The sequence below is a fragment of the Pantherophis guttatus genome, chromosome 1 (genome assembly GCF_059756535.1).
Source record: "Pantherophis guttatus breed Tessera chromosome 1, ASM5975653v1, whole genome shotgun sequence".
Lineage (NCBI taxonomy): Eukaryota > Metazoa > Chordata > Lepidosauria > Squamata > Colubridae > Pantherophis > Pantherophis guttatus.
In genome coordinates this window covers 59,061,253-59,080,497 of record NC_142063.1, presented here as the reverse complement: position 1 = coordinate 59,080,497, position 19,245 = coordinate 59,061,253, and the positions used below count along the sequence as shown (strand labels likewise).

General features: G+C 35.8%; 1 protein-coding gene and 1 long non-coding RNA gene across 21 annotated transcripts in view; both read left to right on the top strand.

The window, feature by feature from the left end:
* Nucleotides 1-19,245, top strand: part of NPAS3 (neuronal PAS domain protein 3) — a 741,221-nt gene that overhangs the window by 289,318 nt on the left and 432,658 nt on the right. The gene's annotated exons all lie outside the window — the stretch shown is intronic.
* The window catches only part of LOC117665768 (uncharacterized), a 38,823-nt gene continuing 22,864 nt past the window's right edge, over nt 3,287-19,245 (top strand). Inside the window, exon 1 of the long non-coding RNA XR_004591471.3 lies at nt 3,287-3,533. This is a non-coding gene — a long non-coding RNA (uncharacterized LOC117665768). The remainder of the gene's footprint in view (nt 3,534-19,245) is intronic.

Genomic DNA, 19,245 nt, shown 5'->3' with positions numbered 1-19,245 from the left:
TATAGTCATAAGCTATGATTTTCCCATGGTAATATATGGCTATGAGAGTTGAACCATAAGGAAGGCTGAAGAATTGTTGCTTTCAGATTGCGGTGCTGGAGAAGACTCTTGAGAGTCCCTTGGAGTGCAAGGAAATCAAATCAGTCAATCCTAAAGGAAATCAACCCTGACTGTTCTTTGGAAGAACAGATACTGAAACTGAAGCTCAAATACTTCGGCTACTAAATGAGAAGATAGGATTCATTGGAAAAGACCCTGATGTTGGGAAAGATTGAAGCAAAGGAGAAGGGGATGGCAGATGATGAGATGTTTAGATAATGTCATCGACAGAATGAACATGAATTTGGGCAAATCCAGGAAACAGTGGAAGATGGGACCCTGGCGTGTTCTGGTTATGGGATCTTGAAGAGTTGGACACGACTTAGCAACTGAACAATTATCACCCTAGACAAAATAGAAGATTCTTTCAAGTCCATTTTTGCCTTCTCTTACTGACCACAAATTCTAATTGATTGTATAAATGTTCAGAAGAAGAAACAAAAATATTTGTATACATTTCAACATACCTTTCTTTTTTAATGTATACTTTTTTTGGTTAAATTTTGTATGCATTTGCGGAAGCATGTTTATCAGTTTTGAAAAATATTAGTCCGTTAGGGCCCTTTCATATATTTATACTTTTATTGATTAATCTAGAATAAGAGAGTTACCTATTTATTATTTGGAAGGAAGGTTTCAACATAATGTGACTGGATCTATATTTAATGTAGTCAGGGCTACCACAAGTCTCCTTGACTTCAGTGATTGCATTAGGTATAAGAGGTAAGCTTGGATTCAATTTATGTTTGTCCCAAAGTGATAAAACTTCAGTGTAGCTTAAATTTATTTCGTTATTATCTGTTTTACGATCATTTCATCATGTAACTTTTCATGTTTTAAAAAAGCTACCTTAAAGCAAGAATGAATGTATACCATTATATTTCTATACCCTGATCTATTGATTCAGTCAGCACTGAGAGTATCGTTTTTATTTTGCTTATGAACTCTGCATTCTCTCAGTACAGAGAAGACCCTGGAGCACTAATGCATGAAATATGTCCATAAATGATGGATTTTTTACAGGGCAAAATTCACAATGATACAATTGCTTACCTTTTCACAATGACACTTATTATAACTTATGAGAATCATAACAGGTCATATTTTCTGAGGGGGGTGTTATACACATGGCTTTGTATTTGCTTGAAAGCTGTCCTTCCTCTCTCTATTTCTGTTTAACAGAGTCTTAATACTACGGTTCTTGAACCTGTGAATACAAATAGAAATGGCACTGGTTGCTGTATATTATTAGAACTTGTTAAAATTATTTTATCAAATTATTATTTTAACTTTCTAATTTTTCTAAAGGACATTATACATATATGTGTGGGGTGGGTGGGTGTCTATATGTTTATCTCTACATATGTATAATATATATATATATATATATATATATATATATATATATATATATATATATATATATATATACACACACATGTGTGTGTGTGTGTGTGTGTATGCAGGTATGTATGTATATACAACTTTACTATTGTTTCACTGCAGAAAAATTAATACAAAAATAGCAGCTTTAAAAGCTCTTGTTTAAACTCAGGAGAGTCTTTGTTGCAATATCTAACTGAAAAGGTAATGAACTGTAAAATAAGTCAAAATGATTGGGGATTAAAAATCTCTGGTGTGTAGTGACAGTACAGTCATATTCCACAGTAAAGATTTCTTGTATTAAGGGTAATAAATAAAACCTTATTTTGTCACCATGATTAGTTTTCACCTCTACAATGATAGATTTGACCTTTCTTTTCTTTATATGTTAAGAGCCTGTGTCCAAATACAATAGATGGAATGCCAGCATAAAATCTTAGAAGCCTGTATATTTAGCATGGATTAGCATCTGTGTTTACAAAATCACAGTGCAACACAATTTGGAGGAAAAAACTCCAATAAATACATTAAGTATAAATGAAAATATCCCAGTCACGAATCCTATGAAAGTACAATAAAACAAGAAATTAAGAATGACACTCTAAGATATTCGTAAAATATAAATTTGATATACAATAAATAAAAGAGTTAGTCTTAGAAAACCAATTAAAAGAATGTCACATTTTAGACAAAATGCTAATCCCACTGTCATCCAATGTAAATTAGGCTAGGGTAATGCCATCCTGAGTTGTTACACATAAGGCCATATATGTCTATGGAGACACTTTATAATTTGTTTTATTATTAGATGTATGTCTTGCCAAAGGTGCTTTTTCAAGAGGCAACTGGACTTTCTGACAACACAACAACCATTAGCCTGGATTTGGTATTTGTTTGATGGTGATAAATGTATCATTGCCAAATATAAACTCTTCCAAGTAAAGCTGCCTTTTTCAATTAACTGATGGTGATTTTGTCAATATCAGTCAATTGCAAGAAGCAGCTTTACATGGGACAGTTTACATCCTGAGACAATACCATTAAACCAGAGTGAAATCCAGCAGGTTTTGACAGGTTCTGGAGAACCGGTAGCGGAAATTTTGAGTAGTTCGGAGAAGCGGCAAATACCACCTCTGGCTGGCCCCAGAGTGGGGTGGGAATGGGGATTTTGCAGTATCCTTCCCCTGGAGGGGGTGTGAATGGAGATTTTGCAGTATCCTTCCCCTGGAGTGGGGTGGGAATGGAGATTTTGCAGTATCCTTCACCTGCCACACCCACCAAGCCATGCCCACAGAACCAGTAGTAAAAAAACTTGAATTTCACCACTGCATTAAACCATCAAATATCATCATCATCATTGTGCTGGTTGTTATTGTTGCTGTTCAATTGAATACAAAAACAATAGACAAACAATCTAACAAATCAAATATGCAGCATACTGTCTAACTAAACATGTAAGGACTGTATAAACTGTCTAAAATGTATAATCTGATTCAAATCAAATTATTGTCAGTACTGTCATAAAATAGTAAAATAAAATTCACTTTATATATGTTTATATATCAAAATGAGCAAAGTTATATGCAATTGTTACAAAGAAATTGGAAATTGGGCAATTGACAGTCTAAAGGGTCTTGTAGATTTACTAAGAATCTCAATATGCAAGTTGTCAGCTGAGAGTAGATTTTCAGAGCAGCTGAACAAAATTTGGTTATTGGCCTAGATCACAGGTGTCAAACTCTATCACATCATGGGCCAGATTGTGATGTAATTTTTTGCCTTTGCAGAGCTGGGGTGGGAGTGGCCTACCATCTATCCGGCCCGCAGGCTGCCAGTTTGACAGAACTGGCCTAATTTATCTGCCAAGGGCGGATTTGAACTATTGTTTCCTGGTTTCTACCTTGGTGTAACCATTATATAAGATTGGTTATCTAGTAGACATTTTAGGAGAAGGGAAATCAAGGTGCCACGTATATCCCTTTAAAAATTATGGTATAATAAAATATGACCCATATCCATGCCTGACAACTAGCAAGAAAGAGCTATTTCAGGTAAGAGATTTTAAAGAGAGTAAAAATAATGACCTTGATGAAGAAAGGGAAGACCTGTTACCAAACAAATGAAAACAAAAACATTGTTTATTTTATTAATGCAATTATTTATGTATTTATTTTAAAGATTTTTATCTTAAGTAATTCTGTGCAGTTCACAACAACCATAAAGGAAATATATATAATAATCATAAAAACAATAAACAACCCTGCACTATAATAATTCTTGGGATGCTCCAGAGCAGGCTCACCTGTCCTCTTTCTGTGCCTTTTTTCCATACAATCTCAGTGCCTAAATAATAGCCAGGTCTTGACAGCCTTCTGAAAGACTAGTTGGATCATAGTTGGGATGTTGTTTCACAAGGTAAAGGCCATCACAAAATAGACATGCTTCTGGGGTCCTGCTAAATGGTAAAATTTTAGGAAGGAGACCTGGAGCATGTCCATCCTATCAGATCTAGTGGGATGGGCAGATATTCTTTGGGAAGGCAGTTCTGCAAATAAGCAGATCTCCTGTTGCATAGGGCTTTAAACAGGATAAACTTGAATTGCATCTGGAAGAAATCTGGGAATCCAGATGATGAATGAGGATTATAAAACATCTTAGACACCTCCCTAATTCACATGTACATAAAAAAGTTAGGAAGAGTAGCATAATCAGACATGTAAGTTTATTGTAGTACAAGTAGTCCTCAATTTACAACCATTAATTTAGTGACTATTCAAAGTTATAACGGCACTGAATAAAATGATTTATGGCTGTTTTTCACACTTACAACCATTGCAGCATCTCCATGGTCATGTGATCAAAATTCAGATGCTTGGCAACTGACTCATATTTATGATGGTTGCAGTGTCCATCCCTGTTTGTGACCTTCTGACAAGCAAAGTCAATGGGGAAGCCAGATTCACTTAACAACCGTGTTACTAACTTAACAACTGTAATTATTTACTTAACAACTGCAGCAAGAAAGGCCTTAAAACCGGCCAAAATTCACTTAACAACTGTCTTGCTTAACAACAGATATTTGGGGCTCACTTGTGGTCTTAAGTTGAGGACTACCTCTATAGCCTATGGAAGTAAGAGTAGTTTTTTAGTCTTCTATGGAGTCTCTTGGTCCAGTTTTCCCCATAGGACTGACATATCTACTGTCAATAAGTAGTTGAGGATGATCTCTTTGTATTGGGAGGTATAAAGCAAGCTGCCTGTTTCAGGAGACTAAAAAATTGGCAGGTGTGTTGGATATGGTCATTCAATGAACATCAATTCACTAGAAGGCAATGCAGTGTTGTTACTCTTCACCACACTCTCTAGTACTCTTGTCATCGAGTTCAGCTTTTCTCAACTTTACCCATTTTAAGATGTATGGACTTCAACTCCCAGAATTCCTCAGTATGCCAGCTTTTCTTTTCTTTTCTTTACCAAAATAGATAAATAAACCCAAAAAACATACAAAAAATAATAAAATCTTATTGGGCAAGGCATCTTGACACTAAAGATTATGAGAATTTGTGGATTGCTGTATTCTTTTAGAGCAAAAAATATAGGGATATTACAAAGAGACTGAAATCCTATAAGACTGATATAACAATCCTAGAATAGAATAGGACTAGGACTAGGACTAGGACTAGGACTAGAATAGAATAGAATAGAATAGAATAGAATAGAATAGAATAGAATAGAATAGAATAGAATAGAATAGAATAGAATAGAATAGAATAATATTCTTTATTGGGCAAGTGTGATTGGACACACAAGGAATTTGTCTTTAGTGTATATGCTCTCAGTGTACATAAAAAGACAAGATACACTTGTCAAGAATCACACGGCACAACACCCAGTGACAGTCATATGGTACAATAAGCAATTAAATCATCTAGGAAACAATCAATATCAATATAAATCGCAAGGATATAAGCAACAAGTTACAATCATGCAGTCACAAGTGGGAGGAGATGGGTGACAGGAATGATGAGAAGACCAATAGCAATAGTAATGCAGCCCTAGTGAATAGTTTGATAATTTGAGGGAATTATTTGGTTAGCAGAGTGATGGCATTCGGGAAAAAACTGTTCTTGTATCTAGTCTTGGTGTACAGTGCTCTATATCGTCCTATAATAGTTTAATAGGAACTCAGCCATCCTGTTAACTATTACAGCTTCTGGTTTTCATTTTTTTCTTCCTCAGATGTTTTTAGTTGGTTTATGAGTTCAAGTAAATTGATGTCATGGTACTGAAGCTGCATGACTTTCTATTGTGTGCTTCCTTCATGGGCTAATGAAGAGATTCATTCATTTTTGGAAGGTGCAATCAGCATTCTTCCTACAATGTTTTTTGCCTTCAGAGTGCAGGGAGATTAAAAAAACTCCCTTCATAATCTTGGAGCTCTTGATGCTCTAAAGCTGTAATCTCTTTTGATACCTTAATCTTTTGCTGCAATGAAATAATAGCAAGGAACAATACCTACATGCTTTCTGCTACATTAATAAAGTTAATTCCTAATTTCTGTTATTAGAGTTTTATAGCAGTGTAAAGGCCATTCAAGTGTCATATCTGTTAAAAGACAAAATTGCCTCCATTATTTTATTTACTTTCTAAATTATAGTTTGCATTAATTTGAAGTAATAGTGTTTGTGTGTGTGTGTGTGTGTGTGTGTGTGTGTGTGTGTGTGTGTGTGTATTATAATATAATTTAATGAAGCCACAAACTTCAGTCTGGAAATGTTTTCACTTTATAGTAACTTTTGATTAGGGTCTGGGAAGGTAGCTAATGAAAAAGTGAAACAGAAATTTGCCTAAATAACACGCTGTTGCAAGTCTTATGATAGATCTGTGTTTGACTTAACAGCTTTTGGAACCTAATAAAAAGAACTTAATTGACAATTTCTTGAAATTGCTAAGAAAACCTAGTGATGTTGGTAGGGTATAATAAGGAGCTTCTCATCACTGTCTTCAAGATTGAGTCTGCACAAAAAAAAAAAAGGATTTATCTCTGTGGTAACTCTAAGTAATTGATATACAGACAAGGTTTGGTTCCAATTTGCCAGCAATAAAGTTGTAATAGGGTTTTCTCTGCAATTTTAGCCTTAATGTGCTCATTCCAAAGAGCGGTATTTTTCCAAGCGAACAAATAACATCAGTAAAGCTTACGATCAGTAATAGCCCCACACACTGATGCTCACATTAAACTTGTTAAATCAATTCACTAGACACTTTCTAAAGTGGACTGTCTGTTTACTTTGACATGCACCTTGTGAGGAAAAGGCTATCAGTTATGTTTATCTGATGATCTTTGCATCTGAAAAACATAATTAATTCATGTTTGAGTTTGGATTCACATGTGGTTCTTAATTTTTAAGCTTTTCTTTTCAGGACCAAGTATATACTAGGATGAACAATATGTTTTTTGCTTTGTGTCATCCTAATCTTAAATGAGTATTATGGTCTATAATTATGGTAGCTTCATCTACCGAATATTCAGTCAGTATTTGTTGAAAATACTACAATGATATGCTGCCTTGTTCCTGTAAGATAAAAAAAAATAACATATAAATAATGTAAGATTACAGTATTTTGAAATAATTAGCAAAATGTGATTGGTAGTAAATGATTTATTAAAGATGGAATTTTGTGTAAAATATTAGACTGAAGATCTAGAGCTGAATGAATGGCACCCAATAGTGTATCATTCTTAATTGCAGGATTGTTTCATCTGAAAGGTCAGTAATGGCCTTATTGTACTAGTGGCTGCTACGCTGACATGACACAGTGAAATCTTAGGTGTGCTCAGAAGCAAACTAAAAAGCAAATAATACTAGCAACGACAAAATATATTGCTAAAGTCTGATTATGTATCTGGCTACTTGAGCACCATGTTTTCATCATAAAGCTGCACACTCATCATGCCTTTATGGTGAACGAAATTGGCCTGTTTTGCTTTTGAATGAAATCTTTTTTTTATAAACATACAATTGTAGAAATGTTAAAAGTCCCATCAATATCAACAGCAGTGTATGATAAGCTATGGTGAAGAAGCAAGTATTTATGAACTACTTGAATCCCCCTTGCCTAATTTTAATTAAATCTATCAAATATATATTGTAGTGTATATGGGCTGGAGAATGAAAATAATTTATGGAAACAATGTGCGTTAGTGCTTAGTTGCTCTCAATGCCTTATTTCTCATTTGCTTACATGATGCAATTATTTGAATGTATAATGTTTTAAATTGCAGTTTAATTGACTCCAAAAGATTAGCTACAATGTTTTAGTGTAATGGTCATCTGTCTCACTGATGTGTGACAGGTTAGAATGACTGAGTAGCAGTAGTCAAGAATGATATAAGGATAGATGAAATATACTTATTTTAAATAAATGTGTATTTTAATGGCCAAAAGAGTTTCAAAGTGAAGAATTAATCCCCTGTCATTTTCTTACAAAATATCTCTGGCACCATAGAACTCATATATAATACCGTATCAGAAAATAAAGGCATTTTGGTTAAAAGTCACTGTTATATTTCTAAGTGCTTCTACTTTGCCAACAACTCACATATTTTTAAAATAAGAAAATACTGTTCTTTTGCATACGGAGAGAAGGTTGCAAGGTATCCTGAAATAATAGGAAAAAATTATGTGTAACAGTTTAATATAATGGGGAAAGAAAAGTGTTGGCAGTTTATGGAGGGGGTCAAACAAAGGAAGGTGGCAGCTCTGATCATATGATTGTAGTCCCTCCTTAATTTTTTTTAACTCCCCTCTTTGCTGATGCCCTTGAAACATTGAAAGGGAAGTAGGGAATGGTCTTTTTCTGTGTCTCTGTGTTTCCATTGAAGAATAAATGGGATGATTATGACTCATTATCTACATAACAGCCATTTTGTTTTTATATTTTGGACGTATCTTCAACAACGAGAACAAAAAAAAATTGTTCCTGCGAACCTCCTAAGACAGGAAAATACTGTGCAGTAGTATTTTAATTCAGTAAAGGTAACCCAGGTTCACTGCATTTGGTTATTACTTATTAAGATAAATGGATGAAATGAAAGAAGAAATATAAATGGAAACCATTCTAAATTTTGTAAGAAGGCTAGTGGGTATTATTGGCAGCAGAGGAGCAAAAATGCTTTAATGTGACTCAAACAATCTTGCTCTGTCTTGCCTAAAATGGCAAAAAAAAAGTTCTCCCATTGCCATCCAACTACCCTAAATAGCATTTTTATTGATTTAAATGTATTTGATTCTATTTCACACTATTCTTTCTAGTGTGAAAACAAGAAAACCGGGAAGTATTTGCAATAAATTGTTGCTTATGTAATTACAATGTTACATAAAAATGTTTCATGATAGTTAAATACATCAGCCTCAGAAACCTTAAGACTCTATTTGACAGTTTAAAAAAGGATGCATTCTATGCAGGTAACCCTTGACTTACAACAGTTCATTTAGTGATGGTTCAAAGTTACAATGGCACAATAACATGACTTGGGACTGTTTTTCACAGTTACAACCTTTGCAGTGTCCCCATGGTCGTGTGATCAAAATTCAGATGCTTGGCAACTGGTTCATATTTATGATGGTTGCTATGTCCCAGGGTCATGTGATCTCCTTCTGTGACCTTCTGGCAAGCAAAGTCAATGGGGAAGCCAGATTCATTTAACAACAGCATTTTTAACTTAACAACTTCAGTGATTCACTTAACAACTGTGGCAAGAAATGTCGTAAAATGGTGCAAAACTCACTTAACAAATGTCTCACCAACATAAATTTTGGGCTTTATTGTGGTCATAAGTCGAAGACTATCTGTATAGCTTTTTTTCAACTTGTGTATGAGTGCTGCAGGTCCAGATTTCTCAAGAAATGAATTCTGCTGCTCTCCAATGTTGGCAAATAACCTTGTCTCTCTCTACTCCAGTCCATTGATGATGCCAACATCTTTTCTACACTGCAGTGCCTTCAAGTCCTTGTTATTTACTGTAGAAGAAAGGAGCTGCTCATGGATTATTCTAAATTAAAGTACAGGTTTTTTTTAAAAAAAAAAGAATGTCAAATATCTGTTGCAGTTTGACCATTAGAAAAACTTAAATCGTCTAGTGATGGAAGTTCATTAATGTTACTTTTTGTGCTTCTTGGTGTGTCATCAGTAATCTATGAATTTGTGAATTCCAACGATCTGATTGGAATTATTTTCTGGATTAATTTCTGTTTAAACTGGTCTTTATGGAGGGATTCCTTTACTTTCTCAATCCTTGAGAAGAATTATATCTTCTGGCAATTGAGATTGAGGCTGACCTTCAGGTTTACATCTTCTTTGCCCATTATTTAATTTCATTGTATTCTGAGACAGCAGTTTTGAAGTAAAACAACATATTTTTTTTTATCTCAACCTTCAGAAAGATTGGACTATTTCTCCTCATTATTATAACTGTGGCTTGCTTGGAAGACTCTTCACCCTTGATAATTATCTCATAAATATTTTTCGGCCTCACACAGAAGCAACTTCATTGCTTCTTCATTGCTAGAAGCAATGCTAGATTCAGCATTGCCTGACCTTCCATGATAGAGTCATAGAATTATAGGGGTGGAAGGGACCTTAGAGGTCTTCTAGTCAAACCCCTAGAAGGGAGATAGAACAACATTGTTTAAAGGAACAATTACTATATATGCTTTTTTAGAGTGGGTGCCTGAATGAAGCTTTTGTATTCCATTGGGGAATACAATTTATCAGTATGTTAGTTAATCATCTAGGTGGGTCAGATAAGAATAATATAGTGTTTCCACCAGTACATCACTTACTTGGAATTTCAAAAAGAATTGCCAAATTCTTGTTAATCACAGTAATATTAAGGAGTATTGGGTTTACCTTTGATAATTTATTCAAACAATAGATTTGTTACAGGATTCTCTTATTTTTCTTCATACTTGCTTTTATGGCTTGATTAATTTATTTTAATATTATATATGAATATTATATTATATTATGAATAATGCAATACTTTTAAATATTTTTCCTTTTCTTGTCAAAGAGTTTGGATTTAGCCATATTGGCCTCTGCCCAGGGGTGGGTTCTAAATTTTTTTACTACCGGTTCTGTGGGTGTGGCTTATTTTGTGGGTGTGGCTTGGAGGTCATGTGACTAGGTGGGCATGGCTAGCTGGTCAGAGTCATTTCTGGAAGGTCCTCGCACTTACGACCAGTCCTCGCACTTACGACCCGACTCATTTGTTTGCTTTTAACACTGATCAGCTGTAGGACGGCCCTTTGAAGCCCTGTGGCAAGAGTTTAAACAGTTTTTTTCCCTCTAGTCATCAGCTGGGACTCAAGAGGCAGCAATAGATTGGGGGTGGGACCAAATAAAAGGTAAGAATAATGTGGGTGGGGGGGGGTGGGAGGGCGGGGGGGGAGAACCGGTTCGGTGACGTCATATCGTCATCGCTACCGACTCGGCCGAACCGGACCGAACCGGGAGGAACCCACCACTGCCTCTGCCTACAATTAAAGGAAATTAAATTAAATAATTATATAAATTAAATAATAAAATAAAATAATTAATTTGTGTTAGAGATACTTATAATACTGGTAGAATTCAATTTACAACCACAATTGAGCACAAAATTTACATTGCTAATCAAGACAGTTGTTAAGAGTTTTGAACCATTTTACAACCTTTCTTGCCAAAGTTGTTAAATGAATCACTGCAATTGTTAAGTTAGTAATACAGTTGTTAAGTGTCAGAAATACATGCTAGTTGCCAAGCATCTGAATTTTGATCACATGACCATGGGCATGCTGCAATGGTTGCAAGTGTGAAAAAATGGTAATAAGTGGCTTTTTCAATGTCTGTGTCAGCATTCCAGAAAAACCCCAACTCCAAGTAAAGATGCGGAAGCAAACATTTTCCAAAGTTCTCTTTACTAGAATAGGCAAACTGGCACATCTGGGAAAACCCGAATCTGAAAAGCCCGGGTTTTCCTTCAGTAAGTCAAAGCTCCCAAAACCATCCCCCTTTCCCCCCAGTCGGTCACATGTTCCAATCAATGTCCGCTCCATCACGATCCAGCCCCCTGACCACTCCTTCGCCAGATGCTGGATCGCCCTGACCTTGACTGACAGAAAGAATGCTATTATGTCTACTAACCACCCCTCTCCTTAATCCCCCCTCCTACTTTCCCACACATGAGAAGGTGGTAGCATTGGAGCTTCCGGCCTAATATGGCTTCCAAAACTGACAACCTGACCTTTGAACAGCCACTAAACGAATAATAGTCACTAGGCGATCTGTATAAGCAAGGCTTGATTTATGACTGTAATGGAGCTTGGAATTTCTATCATAAGTCATGATACTCATAAGTTAAAACTGCCCATGGGACCAGACCCAAAATCATAGCAGTTGTTAAGTGAACACTGGTGTTTTTACATAAATTAATGTATTCCTATACATTCCTATTAATGTATTCCCTAGAAACTAGCCAAAAAGAAAACGGCAAAAAAAGTTATAAATTGTGGTCATGTGACCATGGGAACTTGTAACCTGTTATATAATTGAGATGATTGACAAGCATCCGATATGATCATGTGACTACAGGATGAATATGTGTGCAGATGTCAGAACTCCGGAAGCAGGTTGTAAGTAATTGGATTGGAGGGGGGGGGGTGTTTCTGTCGTAACTTTGAACAGTCACTAAGTGATTGGTCCTAAATTGAATACTACCTGTAGTTCAACCAGACTCTTCTTTTAACTAATTGGATGAAGGGCAATCTAATAAGTCAGTCTCTGTAGTACTTATAAGCGAAAATAAGATCCATGAAATAAATAGTAGGGTCTGCCAATCGGTTTAGTTTTGTTTCATAATAGGGGACTGGAGGCTAAAACATATGAAGAACAGTTGCAGGAACTGGGTATGTCTACTGTAATGAAAAGAAGGACTAGGGGAGACATGATAGCAGTGTTCCAATATCTCAGGGGCTTCCACAAAGAAGAGGGAGTCAAGCTATTCTCCAAAGCACCTGAGGGCAGGACAAGAAGCAATGGCTAGAAACTAATCAAGGAGAGAAGCAACTTAGAACTAAGGAGAAATTTCCTGACAGTTAGAACAATTTATCAGTGCCTCCAGAAGTTGTGAATGCTTCAACGCTGGAAGTTTTTAAGAGGAGGTTGGATAACCATTTGTCTGAAGTGGTGTAGGGTTTCCTGCCTAAGCAGTGGGTTGGACTAGAAGACCTCCAAAGTCCCTTCCAACTGTGTTATTCTATTCTGTTCTGTTTTGTTCTTTTCTGTTCTATTCTAGATATACATGAAAATTGGGAATTTTTTTCAGTAATTAGTTTCTCATCACACCATAAAAACCAAACCTGCAGCTCTACTAATAGTTTGGTTGTGTTCAGCCAACACCTAAATCCTCACTTATCAAAATACAGTTTCTGTGTTCATATAACACAATATGCCCAAACAAACATATCTTTTTACTGTTTAATGTTCACGTAACATGTGCAGGTAACATGATAAGATGTTGCTGAATTGCCAGTCCCAATTTTCTCTAGCCTGCCTTGTTTGCATGCCCAGCTAATGAATTAGTTTACTTCAGAAGTTAAAGCCATCTATCTTTTTTTAATGAGAAATCCATCCTACCTTAGCCCTCTGCACATTGGCAGCTACAATAATGACACATGCATCATAACATAATAATACAATTCCCAGCCTTTTCCGCTTGTATCCCAATGTTGGATCTAGGTACATAAAACTTGTGGTTTGCACTGGAGTGATGACACATATTTCATTAATCCCATCTCCTCTTAACTGTCCCTCTGCAGACTTCTGGGTCTGTGCATATCTTCCAGAATGCATCTCCTCTTCTGGAAACAGAACAGAAATGTGAGGAATAGAATGTAGAAATAAATGTACACTTCTTACTGAATTATGTAAAAATACCCTGAGTTGAACTTGAGTCCTGATGACTATGTGAAATTTTCTATGTTGTTTTCTTGGTAACAGTATGTAGCTCCTTTGCCTTTGCCTTTCTACTCTACCCTCCAGTTCTAGGATTCTTTAGTGATCTCTCCTTCAAGAGCTAACAAGGTTTAACCCCATTTCTTTGGGATCAGGAAAGTTGCTTAGTTGCTTAGCTACTACCTCTTGTGTCATTTATTTATGACTGAACTCTATCATGCAGTGTTTTAGTTCAGCTGGCTTATATTTAAGAAAGTAAATTCAGGGGAAGCAACATGAACATTTTGAAATTTGTTCCGCTTGGTTGTGTATGCTAATTATCATGAATTTTCTACGTTCTTCCCATTATGTTTAGAATAGTTTCAATGTTTCTTCATCTATTCCATTTGTTTATATAATTGAAAATACATGCTGGAACTTCTAGATGAGGAATGCCAAGGTAACATATTGTCAGGCCTGGAAGCCATCTTTTGCATTAGGCCTTGCCTGCCACATTTACTGCTGTGAGAAACTGGGAGGGGGGATTGTATGGAGCATGGATGATATATAGTCATAATAACATTCCTTTCTCAGAGAGTCAAGGACATCTTGTCCTGCACTTGGAGGGTTCTGACTGGGAGGCATCTCCAGTTGGGCCAGTGCTTTGACCATGTGCTAGACATGTTGGTGCTGGGCAGGGACTTGGACTTTCCTTTGGGTAGGGAAAACCTGGAAACTTTCAGATTTGGGTTTTCCCAGATGTGCCAATATGACATCTCTAATAAAATGGAACTTTGAGGAACTTCAAGCCTCGGAGTCTTCTTTCATTGGAGGTGTTACTTGGAACCCTGACACATGTCTCTGAATGAGCAGCGACTACTTCACAGCCATGACTGAAGGACCAGTAAATAGACTGTTCTCATAGAATCACTCTTGATAATGAGAGGGCAGGAAATGGCCTGCCTGAGGTCCAGATTCTTGTGAGTAGACTGCAAGATAGTGGCTTCTCGTAAGTCTGATCACCAGATAAAGGGAAGCCATCAAACTCTCCACCAGGACGGAACTTTTTTAAGGACACTGATCAGTTTCTGATTAAGTTTTTAACTATTTTAAGCCTAATAGAGATGTTCAAAATGACAAGTTGGCAAAGCCACTTGGTAAATTTACCTTCATTCCAGAATAAAAGAAAAAATTAACTGTAAATTTAAGAGTTGGAAATAAATGATAAAAACCTGTATAAGACTTTAATTCAAGAATGCTATGAACAATTAAGGGACAAATTTGGAATATTAGGATTTTTGTTATAAGATAATTGTGTAAATAAACAGCCCCTTTGTGGGAAGCACCTTTGTGGGGAGTAAATTGTTTAGTCTACCTTAAGTCATCACAGAATATTGAGAATGTATGATTTCAGAAATTGGACAGCATCAGACTAATCATAGAACATAAAACAAATAAATTATCATCATCTTGCTCCAAAAGATCATCATCTTGCATCATCTTGCTCCAAAAAATTAAAACTTGTTCAAAAGCATTGACTGCTTAGAACTATCCAGGATCCTGTAGCTCTTATCAAATCCGTTACTCCACTAATTAGTTTGCTATCACATATCTATTTTGTGCCCCATGGTGTTTAATTCATTGACAGTACAAAACCAAGTATCTTACTAACTAACATTGTGTCACCCAACAAATGCTTGCACTAAGTAGGCATCAAGAACAATGGATACTGTCTGTTTTATAACAGCAATTCTGTGGCTTTAGCTGACGGAAAAGGCTGTCACCAGTCAAATAACAATGGACACAATCTAACCACAGATTATTTACTGACTTGATTTGTATGCCCAACTTTAAATCCATAATGATTGCCAAGGAATCTTACATAAAATGAAATAACTTTGCGGCTATTATTTCTACTTCTCAGACATAGGAGATTTCTAGGTAGTAGCATTTCTTCCCTTCATCTTTTGATGGTCTAAAGGTCAAAGATGGAAGATTAATTTAAAGAGGGAAAGGGAAGAATAATTTCTGTGCTAAAAATACAGATGCATCAAGTCCATTCAGCATAGTCATTTAGTAATAAAAGGCACATAGCAGACTTTATATTGTACACTGAATCACAGTGATGGATATGTTTTCAGTGTAATGTGAGGACTGAACTCCTGAGTGTCATATTTACATCATAAACCATTATGAGGAGAATTTGCTTCTGAAATTCGATGAGATCAACTTGGCAGCAACAAACATGTGCTTCACCTCCTTTTAATAGAAAGAAGCACATTATTTTAATAATAATAATAATAATAATAATAATAGTAGTAGTAGTAGTAGTAATAATAATAATAATAATAATAGTAGTAGTAGTAGTAGTAGTAATAATAATAATAATAATAATAATAATAATAATAATAATAATAATGCAATCTTACTTAATGCATAATAAAGTCAAGGAATTAACTTCAGCCAAGTACATTCACCGAATTCATAAGATATTAATGTCCAAACTGAGTGGAGGAAACATCATAAAAGCCATAAATACCTGGGCTATACCTGTGATTCGATACTCTGCAGGAATAATTGACTGGACCCAGATGGAGTTAGACAATTTGGACAGAAAAACAAGGAAGCTTATGACAATGAATCATGCCTTGCACCCTAAAAGTGATGTTGACCGATTATATTTACCAAGAGCAGAGGGTGGTCGAGGACTCCTACAAGTAAAGCAGACTGTGGAAGAAGAAAAACGCAGCTTGAATGATTACATCCAGAAAAATGAACAACCAATGATTAAGGAAGTAAATAAAGGAGGCCTTTTAAAGACAACTAAAACAAAAGCAGAATATAAGAAAGAAGTAATTGAGCAGCGAGCTGAAAATTGGAAAAGCAAAGCTCTGCATGGCCAATATTTGAAAAGTATTGAAGGCAAAGCTGACCAGAAACTAACTTGGAACTGGTTAAGATCAGGAGTACTGAAAAAAGAAACAGAAAGCTTTATTTTGGCAGCTCAAGAACAAGCCCTAGCCACAAACTGTATGAAGGCAAAAATTCAACATGTTACGACCAACAGCAAATGCCGCCTCTGCAATGAGAAAGATGAGACAGTCGACCACCTGATCAGTGGGTGCAGCAAAATTTCACAAACTGACTACCTACAACGCCATGACCATGTTGCTAAGATCATTCATTGGAAATTGTGCCAGAAGTTTGGATTTGAGTACAGCAAAAACCACTGGGAACATCAGGTTGAGAAAGTTTTAGAGAATGAGAAACTCAAGATCTTGTGGGACTTTAGGATTCAGACTGACAGGCACTTGGTCCACAACACACCTGACATAACAATAGTTGAAGAGAAAAAAGTATGGTTCATTGACATTGCAATACCTGGTGATGCATGGATTGAAGATAAGCAGCAAGAAAAAACCACAAAGTACCGGGACTTGCAAATTGAAGTTGAGCGACTGTGGAAAAAGAAATCGCGTGTTGTCCCGATTGTAATTGGAGCCCTTGGAGCAATACCCAAAGGGCTACCCCGCTATTTAGAAATTCTAAATTTGCCGGACTTGAACATTTTGACTCTACAAAAAACCACCTTATTCGGAACAGCTTACCTCTTCCGACGATACCTTAACAGTTCCTAGGTCCTTGGTTAGGACTCGAGCTGCTGAGCTATTAACCAGCCTCAAAGGCTGTGAATCTCACTAAAGATTAACCAATAATACTAATAATACTAATACTAATACTAATACTAATAATAGGAGGAGGAGGAGGAGGAGGAGGAGGAGGAGGAGGAGGAGGAGGAGGAGGAGGAGGAGGAGAGAATTTTGAGAGACATGCATTTAGGTGAATATTTAAAATCTATGGTTTACAATTGAATAAGTGGTTAAATGGAGTGTGGATAGTATGGCAACCTGCTATAAGTAAACAATATTAATTTTTTTGTTAAAAGTAGTTTCACTGAAACTGTGAATATAAAATTGATTGGGATTGAGAAAGGAAAAAAATGAGATGCATCTTTTATTGGAAAACAGTGGAATCACTAAAGCTGTATAATTCATTCTACTTTGTGTGTGTGATATGAATACAGAAGGTGTGAATTTGAAACCTGGGGAAGTTACAGGTTTGGTTCTGGCATAGTTCATATTGGGTTTGCCTATTGGTTTCCAGACAGGGATTGTCCTTTACTCTTTGTCCTACAGTTATTGTTGTGGAGAAGTAGCAACTATTCTCTGAAAATCATTTGTTGGAACTTTCCAATATTTTTTCCAAAGGATCTAGGATATGCAGTTCTCCAAATGCCAGAAGAAGATGTCACTCTAGAGAACTGTTGCTGCTATATTGGCAGAACACAGTGATGATACTAGAGTCTTAATGCTCACATTAACATAGAGGTACCCTAATATCACGTGGCATAGCATCTTAATAGAAAATAGGGCTTGGCAGATAATGAATATTTTGGAAGATAAATTAGTTTCTGAACCGAAATTCAAATGAAATTAAACCATACCCATTGCTAGATCTAAATGGAGTGCAATGTAAAGCATATTTTGTTCAAAATTGTTTTAGTTTTATAGAAATGCTTTTAATTTTATATTACTGTTAGTGCCATGTGTAATAACATTTTAGGAAAAAATTGTTTGTGTGTGTGTGTATGTATCTATGTATTTATTTATTTATTTACTTACTTATTTATTTACTTACTTACTTATTTACTTATATCTTGCCTTTATTATTTTTAAAAAATAACCCAAGGTGGTAAACGTATCCAGCACACCTTCCTCCTCCTACTTTCCCCACAACAACAACCCTGTGAGATGAATAGGGCTAAGAAGAGAGTGACTGGCCAAAGGTCACCCAGCCAAGGGTCATGGTCAAAGATCATGGCCAAAGCAGGACTTGAACTCACGGTCTCTTGCTTTTTAGTCCAGTACCTTAAGCACTATATCAAACTGGCTCTCTAAAAATTATTTGCTAAACATCAGGGAATTATTGGAAATTTCTTAATTTTGAAGATTCTGAGTTATAACAGGTAAAATAAGATCATCAGAAGAGAAGAGTTTACTAATGCTTGGGGAAAACTCCAGGTTTGCAGAAATAGCATAAATGTAATGTATCAGATGATTATGGTGACACATATTAAAAAACAGGCAGAGTTTTGATCAGTGTTGCTGCTGCCATAATGTATTTTTTGACCCATGTTCTGAAGATACCCTTGGATAGGAGGGTGAGGTAGAAGTCACACACATCTCTGAGAGGATATCTGCTTGGTTGCCATCTGGAATATCTTTTCTCTTTAAGCAAGCAATCTGAGAAAGTAGACATGTAAAGATGATCTTGGGCCCAGCCTTTGAAAGTGATGAGCTATATTTGAACTTCTGAAAATCATGTAATTATGTAAATATAATATGTCACACTGGAAATTGGTCTGTTGCATGGGAATTCTGTTCCATCAAGATCCAGAAAAGTTAAGGTTTCACCTTATTGAAATAAATATCTGGTTCTGCCGTAACTTTTTTAATAAGAATAACACAGAATAAGAGTTGATTTAAGCCTAATAGTTGTTATTGTTTTATTGTTGATGTTAATGATGATGATTTTAACACTAGATTTGAACTTGTTTTTGTTCGTTCATCTGCTGGATAGAGTGAAATTAATGTAATCGGCTAGCTATTTCAGGGGTCTGAAGTTCAACCCAAGCATTCTTCGCTTTTTACATCAAAAGTAATATAGTTGTGAAATGCAGTACAATCGGTTTTAAAATGGCCTGCCAGTCATGCTAAACTGAAATGT